This window comes from Phodopus roborovskii, unplaced genomic scaffold (assembly GCF_943737965.1).
Source record: "Phodopus roborovskii unplaced genomic scaffold, PHOROB, whole genome shotgun sequence".
NCBI lineage: Eukaryota > Metazoa > Chordata > Mammalia > Rodentia > Cricetidae > Phodopus > Phodopus roborovskii.
The window spans coordinates 10,133,014-10,144,589 of NW_026126517.1; the positions used below are offsets into that span (position 1 = coordinate 10,133,014).

Below are 11,576 nucleotides of genomic sequence, written 5' to 3' on the forward strand. Positions count from 1 at the left end.
GCTTCTGGTTGCTGGGATTGAAAGTGTGTGCCCGGCTTCTATAGCTTTTGGCTGACTTTGCTTTCTGAAACCTCAGGCAAGCTTTAGTAAGTCATGAACATTATGTCACCACAAGACAGGGTCACATTGTGCAGCCCAGGCTGACCAAATTCATGATTGTACTAACTCCACCACCCAGGGTATCTCACCATATTTAATAATAAAAATATTTCATGCAAGTCAAACCTACAATGAGATACTATCTAACTCCAGTTAAAGATGGCAATTATCAGAAAAGCAAAACTAACCAAATCTGGCAGAATGGAGCAGTGGGAGGAAGACTCTTAAACTCCATGGTTTGGAATGTAAATCAGGATCGCCATTATGGAGAACAGTAAGGGGTTTGTCAGAGGAGCTAAAAACCGATCTACCATATATGTGATTCAGATATCCTTCTTTGATAATGAATTCAGCATCCAAGGAGACACCTGTACTCTCAACTTTACTGTAATACTACTCCCACCAGCTAAACACAGAACCACACAGGTAGCAGTCAACAGATGAATGGATAATGAAAGCATGACAAATATACACAAAGAAGCATTATCTGTCAGTAAACAATAAAATCCTGCCACTTGAAGAAAAATGGATGGGACTGGATGATATTATGTTAAATGAAATAAGCCAGACACCAATGGTCAAAAGTATCATGTTCTCTCTTTATGTGTGGGAGAAAGATGGGGAAGGGGAGGACGGGAGAGGACAGGGGAGGGGAAGGGAGGGAAGGGAAGGGATTGGAATGGAAGGGGAGGGGAAGGGAGGGGAGGGAAGAGAAGGGGTGGTAAGTCAAGCAGAAACTAGAACAGAGGATCAAAATTGTAAGAGATTAGGAAAGGTGACTGTGGGGGTAGAAAGGTGGTTGGATTTGATAAATGCAAGCACTATGCATATATAGAAATATCACACTGGGTCCAATTAATGGATACAACTAATACATGGAATAAAAATGAATTAAAATACTTAAATATTTCATATGCAATATTCTAGACATGAAAAGAAATGTGAGCCCCATAAAGCACCATCCCAAGGATAATACATGTTCACTGATGCTCTGATTGAATACATCACAACACTCAGCATGGCTTTCCAGAGTTCACACATAACCTTTGCCCTACTCAGTTCATGGCTGAGGCCACCCAGGACTCTAGTAGCATCAAAGTGCTTTTAGAAGCATCTCAATGAATAGATTGTTCCCATCCCAGTGGCTGGACTCAGCTCTGGCAAATGCCTGCAAAACAAACAAACAAAACCTGACCCTCAGAAGAAGACAGAGTTTAGGATTAGCACCCTCCCTAGAGAGGGAGTGGAAGAATATGCTACTGGCTGCAGGAATGAGAAGAGGGACAGAAAAGAGAAAAGGCTTAAATGGACTGTTGTGGAGGTTCTGTGTCCTAGCTAGTCCTATGGCCCTTGAGCCCCAAATAAATACACAGATGCCATATTAGTTATAAAACTGTTGGCAGTTGGTTTGGGCTTCTTATTGGCTAGCTCTGTCTTAATTATTAACCCATTTCTATCAATCTATGTATTTCCACATGGTCTCATCTCACTGGAGAACACCTGGTGTACCCTTTCTTCCTGGTCCTTATATGGTGACTCTGTTTGTCCATGTTTCCCAGAATTCTCCTCATCTCCTAGCCCTGCCTATACTTCCTGCCTGGCCAATCAGCCAGTCAGTGTTTTAGTCATCAACCAATAAGAGAAACACATATACAGAAGGAAATCCCCCCCCATCAATGGGCAGACATGGAAAGTGGCATTCCAGGAGGGCCAAGGCCTGTCACTGCAAACTCTATAGAATAGAAGTGGTAGCCAGTCAAAAAGGTCTGAAAAGCCTCATAGTTTGGGCCCTAGAATGCTGACTAGGGGCATCAAATGAATGAAAAAGGGGCCATTGTGGAATATTGTTTTAGCTATGTAAAGATACATTACATTTGTTTCACCTTGCCTGCCTAAGGCTCCTGATTGGGCTAATAAGAAGCTAAACAGCCAAGAGCTAGACAGGAGAAGGGTAGATGGGGCTAGCAGGCAGAGAGAATAAGTATGAGGAGAAATCTAAGAAGAGAGAAGAGGAGAGAAAGAGGGAGACATCAGAAACCAGCCAAGCAGCTACCAGCCAGCAGACACAGACTAAGACAAATAGAAGGAAAGAAAGGTAAAAAGCCTCAAGGCAAAATGTAGATGAAGAGAAACAGGTTAAGTTATAAGAGCTGTCAATTGATGAGACCAAGCATTTGTAATTAATAATAAGTCTTCATGACATATTTGGGAGCTAGTTTGTGGCCTAAAAGAAAAAGACTGCTACAAAGGACAGATATTCAGTCACACATGTAGGAAACCTGGGATCCAGTAGGATCAGCTGTCTAGGCAGCCAGCTGTCTCTGACTTCTTGCAGTTTTCAGAAGTCACTTGCTTGCACTTCTTGTTTACTCAGGTACTATTATTTTCCTTCTCAGCTTTTTGATGGGGTTGAAAACTAGATAGTCACAGTTACCATCCTGTCATAGCTTAACTAAGAGCATATCAGCAGCTACATTCAGATTCTTCAGGATAGGACAGCTATTGGAGTAATCCCTATAATTTACCATTTACCCCGTTAAACAGATGCACATGGATTTCTCATTACACATACAGAAAATCTGGGATCTAGTAAGATCAGCTACTCTACAATCCTGAACTCTGAGAACTTATTAAGCATAGGAGGAGGGGTTAGCTAGTCTTGGTAGAGAGTCTCTGAAGGCATATAGTCTCAGGATGTAAACATCCAGGAGAAGGAAGCTGCAGTTGTAAGTCTTTGAACACACTGGTCACTCAGTCATAAGCACTCATACTGGGACCCCCAAGGAATGATTTACCACCCCTTTGAACCTGGACTATATGGGTAAGAACTTTACCAATTTCTCATGTGTCTGAGGTCTTGGAGTCCTCAACATGTTCACCATGCTCATGGCAACAAAATACATTCATTCAAGACTTTACTCAACTCGTAAAGTTGAGGTTGGGGCTTCCTCTGCCCCTACACTTGAGAGGTGTTGGAGGTGAAGGATGGTGACCTAGGAGTGAGGAGAGCCACAGAAGTGGGTAAACTCCAGGCAAGAGGACCTTTCAGAGCTGAATTCAGAGGCTGCACCGTGCAGAACCTTGAGTCTGGGGCCACTAATGCAGCCTAATAATTCCATGAAGATAGCCTAGGGAAGAGATAAGGCTTGACCAGAAGCAGAGAGGCTGAGAAGGACGCTGTGATGTAACCACTCCACCCCCAACTTGCAGGCCCCTCTCCTCTAGCAGTGGCCAGCATCATTCGCTTTTCCTTTGAAGAGAGCAGAAAAAGAGCATGCTTTGATTTTCGTAAAACAAACACTGGGCTCAGTAGAGAGATAAGGCCAGCCCAGGCTGGCTCAGGCTTCGCCGAGCAAGGGAAGTCACACTTCATATTTCCAACGTGAATGTCCAAGAAGGGCCAGGCTTAGTTCACCACTGAAAGCTGGAGGGGCTGCAGGCACTCTGTTTCAGGAAGCAGCCTGCTCAGGGACAGCTGCAGCTGTGTCACAGTCCTCTGCCCTCTGTGCCTGCATGTCCAGGGCTGGGGGGGAAACAAAACAAACAAACAAAAAAAAAAAACTGACAGGGAAAGAGTGAGCTCTGTACAGAAGGGAACACATAGCTCGTAGCTGATGGTCAGGGAGGTGCTATCTCCCAAGCTAAAGCCTTGAGAAAATGACCTTCCTGGGAAGAGTCTTCTCCCATAGCATGAGACCTGGAAGGCAGGAAGGGAGAGGCTTGGGAGCCACAGGTCCCTCCCTGCTGCCTCCTCACTGGTGCCCTGCTCCCTGCTGCTGAGTACCTGGAGCGATAGCAGTACAGCAGCCAGGCACTCAGTGTCCCGAGTACCTTTCCTAGGTTATCACATTTAATCCCCTCTGCAAGCCTAAGAGGTGGGTACAACCTTTAACTCTGTTTACAGATAAGGAAACCAAACACAGGGCGGGGCAAGGATCACCCAAAGTCACCTGAAGTTGAGAGCAAGGGAGACAGAACTGAGTCCCTGGGGCTCCACCCTCTCCCTTGCAGCTGCCTATCTTCCCACAGACCCACCACACACCCATCCAGGTGTGTTCCTGCCCCGGGCTCTCACCTGAGTTCTGCCCAACCCCAATACCTGTAAGTACAGTCATTTTCCATATAGGGGACAATTCAGTCAGTAGCTGCAGCAGAAGTCCCATAAGATTAGAATGGTGCTGAAAACTCTTAATCACCCAGTGAGGTCATAGCTGTCCTAACACCACAGCACCACACATCAGTCACACCTTTGTGATATTGCAACCCCAGAGGAACAAATATATACATAGCACCTATGATTCTGTAGGGTACTTAAGACTCAGTAGCGATAATAAAGGGCTTATGCAGTCACTATTCACAATTCTATAGTTTTATCATTAGAGTATTTCCTCTATTAAAAAACAAGTTTACTATAAAGCAGTGCACAGTGCTACTGGAGGAGCCTATCCTGTCATCTCCCAGGCTGTGCTCACGCTGCTTGGCTCACCATGGCTTTAGAGGGAACAGGTGGCATTGTGGATATACAGCACACAGACCAGGTATATAGGAGGCTAAGTATGTAGGCTTGTGTAAGTGCAAGCTATGATGTTTGCACAACTACAAACACATTTGACATCCTTCACAGAAGAGCCACCATCAGTGATGCATGTAGACATGTAGTTAGTCCCCCTTCCACAACTCACTCACTTAGAAAACCAATCCCACACAATTTAACCAAAGGAAAAAAGAAAACCCAAAGTAATTATTCCCCTATGTCTCACACGGTACTCTAGTTTTGTCCAGCTGGGCTTGCTACACTAGTCTCTTAGGATTAAGCAGAGGACTCCAACAGCACCAGCAGCACACAGGCTATGATGCATGCAATGAGTAGATGTGGACAGACCTGCACTCCTGGCATGCAATTAAGAACCTAGGCCAATCCACGAGCCTAAAATGCTCAGGAGCAGAACCCCACTATCATCACCCCCAAGGATGGCCATGTTAAAGAGATGACCAAGGACTAGTTGACTGGGATCCACAAACAACCCACATTTCAAGGCACAGGGATGGGAATCTGCAAAATTCGGAAGTACTCCACTGTGCAGGGAAGTGAGGGAGAGAAAGAAGCCAACAGCAGGGTCAAGACAAGGACCTTAGAGCTGTAGCTTGTCTCTGTGCTAAAACCCCCACTTAAAGATGCACTTGGTCAAAGAAGATGTGGCACATTTACACAATGGAAGACTAGTCTGCAGAAAAAAACAATGGAATCTTGAAATTAGCAGGCAAATGGATGGAACTTGAAGAAACCATCCTGAATGAGGTAACCCAGTCTCAAAAAGAGGAACACGGTATGTACTCACTCATACATGGATTTTAGACATAGAGCAAAGGATCACCAGCCGATAATTCACACCACTAGAGAAACTAGGATACAAGGATGAATCTGAGAGATTCATACAAGATCCCTCACAGAAGTGGAAAGGAGCAAGATCTCCTGAGCACATTGGGAGGGGGGGGGCACAGTGAGTGGAAAGAGAGCTAGGAGAAAGAGAAAGGGAGGAGAGGAAAGCATGTGGGACTAGGAAGATTGAGTCAGGGGAGGAATAGACAAGAGGAGAGAGAGAGAGAGAGAGAGAGAGAGAGAGAGAGAGAGAGAGAGACCATTAAAGAGGGAGCCTTTATAGGTCTGAAGAGAAAACTGATGCTAGAGAAATATCCAGAGACCTACAAGGCTGACCCCAACTAACAATTTGAGCAACAGTGGAAAGGCTACCATAAATGCCCTTCCCTGATAATGATGTTGATGATTAACTTATCCACCATCATAGAGCCCTCATCTAGTAGTTGATGGAAACAGAAGCAGACACCCACAGCTAAACACTGAGCCGAACTGGAATCCAGAGGCAGAAAGGGAGGACAAGACCAGGCTGCAGAAACACATAGAGACAGCTGACCTGAACAAAGAGGAGCTAACGGGCCCCCAGACTGATAGCCGGGAAACCATTATTGGGCCGACTCAGACCCCCTGAACATGGGTCTCAGTTAGAGGCTTGGGCAGTCTAAGGGACCTCTGACAGTGGAACCAGGATGAATCCCTGGTGCACAAAAGGATTTTGGGAGCACATTCCCCATGGAGGGGTAGTCACTTAACCTACTCCAAATGATTTGGCAAACTTTATTGACCCCCTCCTGGAAAGCATCACCCTACCTGTGGAGGGGGGGAATGGGATGAGAGGGTGGTTGGTGGATATGGGAGGGAGAAGGAGGGAGAGAGAAGGAGGGAGAGAGAGGGAGGCAAGGAGGGATAAGAAAAAAAGAAAAAAAAAAGATGCACTTGGTCATCAGAAAGGAGCAGTGAAGAGTTTCTCTGTCAGATCCCCACCCCAGTGTTGAAAGTCAACACCCTGACCATCACATCACAGTTGCAATGCCCCTCCAATCTTCAGGCTCTGCATCTATGGATTCAACCAACCATATATTTTTAAAAAGCAGGGAAAAAAATGTATCTGTATTCAACATGTATAGTCTGTTTTTCCTTATTCTCTAAGCAATACAGCATAGCCACTACTTGCATATTCTTTACATTAGGAATGATAAGTAAGCTAGCAATGAGTTTTTGATTTTTTGATGCATGTGTATGTGTGTGCATTTCTGTGGTATGTGCACATGAGTGCATCTATACATGATTTGAAGTACAGGGGAAGTGACAGAGAGTTACACCCATGAAATCTCAACAATACAATCACCTAAACAAGACCTTCATAATGACAGGAGTAGACATGCCAGTGTGGATGGAGGATGTGGTGGCTTGAATGAGAATGACCTCCCATAAGCTCACATACTTGAATGTTGCTTTCCCAGCTGGTGGACTGTTCAGGAAGGATTAGGAGGTGTGGCCTTGTTGGAGGAGGTGTATCCCTGGGGGTGAGTGTGAATTTTCAAAAGCCCACTCCACATCCAGTCTTATTCTCTTTCTGCCTCCTGCCTACGGATCAGATGTGAGCTCTCAGCTACTGCTCCAATGCCATGCCTTCATGCCTGCTGCGACACTCCCTGCCATGAGGGTCACTGCCTATCCCTCTGAGACTTAAATTAAATTAAATCCTTCCTGTTATAAGTTGCCTTGGTCATGGTGTCTCTTCAAAACAATAGAACATTAGCAAAGACAGAGGAAGCCTCACAAGCTTCCACCCCTAGATGAAGAACCACAGGCAATTAAATGGTTACTTGGGGAAGGAGAATCATTCTTCTCCAGGATCCAGCTCCCTCACAAGTTACCCAATTCCCAGGTAGTCAGCCCTAAACACATACATATATGAGCAACATTAAATGGACTCAGCTAAAGAAGAGGTCATAATTTTTGAGGGGGAAACAACTTGAAGGGGGAGTAAGAAGGGTGGAAGTGATATAAAAACAGAATTCACATATAGAGCTCAAAAAGTAATAAAATAAGTGTTAAAAATACAGAGAAAGGTACATGTAGGTTACAGGTAAATACCACACCATTTTGTACAAGGGACTTGACTTGAGCATTTGTGGACATTTGGTCATCATTCCTAGCTACTTCTAGAGATGCCTGGAATGGCCAAACCCTAAATACTTTGGTAGTACTTTTCATAATATTCCTAAACCTACATTTTTGATTGTTGGGGGATATTTGATTACAATGTGAACCCTGAGTTTGCATTTGCATTAGGTAAGTAAAATTAACTTTGGGTCAAGAGGTTGCATTAGCAACTAAATGACAGAGAGTAATCATAGAGCATCGGAGGGCATCCAAGAGAGATAGAGAGACACAGGAAGTGGTAGGGTGGGGTTTGGAGTTGTGCAACTTTTTCTGGATTGGTGAAGCAGAAACATGGGTCTAACTAACAAGTTTTCAACCCAGCCTTTGAATCTCTAGTCTTATTCATAAATAGAATGATAGAGATTTAGTTAAAGCTATCTTTAGAGGCAGCAACAGGACCAGTACCTGCAGGAGCAGGGTCCCTGCTAGGCTGTGACTTGAGTGGTCAGGACTCTGTTAGAGAAGCAGGCTGGTAACTGTGGAGTTACAATTGCTGACAGTAGATAAAGGCACAGCCACTATGCTGAAGTTAAAACAATATTTGAGCTTCTTTCTAAATTTACTTTCCTAGTATGTTTTACTAGAAAAGACAAACAAACAAAAACCAATTATTATTGACATGTATTGAACTCTAAGTGATTTATTTCCTCATTAAACATTCACAATGGAAAAGAGGGGCAGTTTCCTCAACTCAAGGCAGCGTTGGTGCTATCGCCCTGTGCATGCTGCCCGCCGCAATGCGGCCAGCTCTGGTGTCTGTTCTCTCAGGCCTTGGGCTTTGGGGTCCTGCCGGGAGTTCGCGGCCAGGAGAGGCGCACTGCTGTCTAGGGGCCGAACCCAAGGGCAGCCAATCCTGGCTGCGCGGCCCGAAGCCCGGGGCCGCGCAGCCAGGAAGTTTTTGCCATTGGAGGATCTTTATTGGCTGGAATGAAGTACTTCAAGAAAGAAAAAATAGAAAAGCTGGAGAAGCCACGGCATCGAAGCATTGGGAAGCCTTTACTAGGAGGACCATTTTTCCCTCACAACTCATGATGGAGAGCCCAAAACTGACAAGGACTTCCTAGGCCAGTGGGTATTGATTTATTTTGGCTTCACTCATTGCCCTGGTATCTGGTCCAGAAGAATTAGAAAAAATGATTCAAGTTGTGGATGAAATAGACAGTATTCTGTCCCTGCCAAATTTAACTCCACTTTTCTTCACCATTGACCCAGAAAGGGACACAAAAAAAGCCATCTCAACTTATGTGAAAGAATTTTCTCCCAAATTGGTTGGTTTGACTGGCACAAAAGAAGAGATTGATGGAGTGGTCAGAGCATACAGGGTCTATTATGGATGAAGGTGAGGACTACATAGTTGATCATACAATAATAATGTACTTGATTGGACCAGATGGACAGTTTCTTGATTACTTTGGCCAAAACAAGAAGGCGGCAGAAATAGCTGGTTCAATTGCTGCACACATGAGGTCACACATGAAGAAGAGGTAGCCAGAGTGGTGTCACCAGACACAGGATTGTCTTGTTGAAGAGGAAGGAGGCTTTGTCTCCCAGAGGAGCCCGGATATAATGTAACATGTACAGAATGGCCTTTCATACCCTGAGATGTTTCATTCTACATGAGATGTTGCCCCTGGACTCAGCCAACCCAGTCTGCCACATAGCTCCCATGAGTCCAAAGGGCCAGGATAAGCAGAGCCAGTGGAGAACAGGCCTCCCAGAGCCATCAAGAGCACCCTTCCATAGGAAGGAGGGCAGCATTGCTACCCCAACAATGCCTGGGACCTTGCTCAGTCAAATTGTGGGGCCACATTCTACAGTGGAGTGTCATTTCCATAGTGCTCTTGCCTTTTCAACTTGTGTGCCTATTTGCTTGCTGATGGTCAAGATAAGCATTCAAGTTTATCTTTATACTTGAGAATAGAACTCAGTCTTCCTTGAAAAGGAATGTCACTGTCAAGTTTGCATTTCATTCCCTCTGCAGATGCTGCTTTGACTACTGAAGGAGAAAACTTACTGTTGGGCATAACTGTTGCTTCAGTTCCTGCTTTTTTGTTTTGTTTTGTTTTTTTGTTTTTTTGGTTTTGTTTTGTTTTTTAAGGTGAAATGATTTGTCTGGTTTTCAGTGGTAGACCAAATGGAAATGAGGATATTAATTATAACTGATCTAGTTTTTTTTCACATGTACCAGATTATACAGTGTATAAAATAAAGCTATAATCAGTTTTTTTAAAAAAAACATTCACAATGTTGCTATGATTATATAGCTGTGGTTGTATGTGGTTGTATAGATGAACTCATAGCTGACTATTTTTAAACTATGAATAAACAGGCTTTGACCCGATACCTTTGTTCCTCTGGAGATTTAAGCAGGGTACACTGCATATACAATAGACTTTCCATTGTTTGATCAATTAAATTGCATAGTATTTTATTGATAACACCATGCCTGTTACCCCAACCTTGCAAGTGAGAATTTTTCTCCTTTACTAGCATAGTAATAAAAATAGTTACCAATTGTTAGCCTTACTGGGTGCTTTCTTAGGGTTAATATTGCTATAGTAGAACACTATGACCAAAGAAACTTGGGACAGAAAGGGTTTATTTGGCTTATACTTCCACATTACAGTTCATCATCAAAGGAGTTATGACAGGAACTCAAGCAGAACAGGAATGTGGAAGCAGGAGCTGATTAAGAAGCCATGAAGGATGCTGCTTACTGGCTTGCTCCCCATGGCCTACTCAGCCCGCTTTCTTATAGGACCCAGGACCACCAGCCAGGGGATGGCACCATCTATAATAGGCTGGGCCCTCCCACCTCAATCACTAATTGAGAAAATTCGCTACAGGTTTGCATACAGCCTGATCTTATGGAGGCATTTTTTCAATTGAGGAGCCTTCTTCTGATGACTCTACTTGTGTCAAGTTGACAGAAAACTAGCAAGTACAGGTGCCAAACATTGCACTTCAAGTATTGCTGTCATTGTCTAATTGACTGTCACAAAAAGTTTTATTACTTTCCAATTGCAAATGTAACTCAAATGTTTAGAGAAGCCATTGCCAAGGGGAGCAGTCTGTGTGTGTGTGTGTGTGTGTGTGTGTGTGTGTGTGTGTGTGTGTGTGTCCTCTGGTCTCACTCTTGTTATACAGGAGTTGAGATTCAATAATATGCTCTACTCTGGTAAATTTATCTGTTTAAGTTTCAGAGAAAACAAACCATAATCAAAGTCATAACAGCATATATCCATCCAGGGAAAGTCGTGCAAAGGGAGAAGGAGAAGGAAATAAATAAGACAGAAACACACACCGAGTGAAGACCATGTCAAGTGCAGCTCAGAAGAAAACAATCCTGCTGACACCTTGCTCTTAGACTTGTACCTTCCAGAACTGTAAGAAGCCCACCCAGTTCCTGCTGCTAAGCTTCCTGACTGCTCCAATAAACTATACACAGCTCTACCATGTTTCTTCTCATCTGTTGTGAATGGACCATAAATGATTTACTCTCTCTTCCTTTTCAATTATAAAAATCACTTTAAAATGATGTTTTTCTGAATATTTCTGTATTTCGGGTTCAGCATCAAAGAGTTTTCATCTTGAATAAGAAAGCTATCTTATAATGTTTCCTGGACTCTTTGGCTTTCACTTGCCTGGTCTGTTAAATATAATCCATCACCATTCTTTCTGAGTAAATGAGTATCTTCCTACTTTCCTTTTTAGGTTGCCCATTTTATTTCTTAGACTGTTTTTTACCTTCCTAGAGAGAGGCAGTTTTCAAACAGGAAGATGGAAAAAGCCATTCCCATACTTAACCCCGGAAATTGGCAGAACTTCCAGCTCCATGGCCACCAAAGAGTATGTTCTAGAGATTGGAGTGTGCCTCTAGATTCAAAGTGGGGGCCCTCATCTCATCAGGTCTCTGAGAAATTCTTTAAAC

The 11,576-nt window shown here is 43.8% G+C and overlaps 1 pseudogene; it reads left to right on the plus strand.

Moving 5' to 3' along the window:
- Nucleotides 1-363: 363 nt before the first annotated feature.
- Nucleotides 364-9,736, plus strand: LOC127231343 (protein SCO1 homolog, mitochondrial-like; annotated as a pseudogene).
- The last annotated feature ends 1,840 nt before the right edge of the window (nt 9,737-11,576 follow it).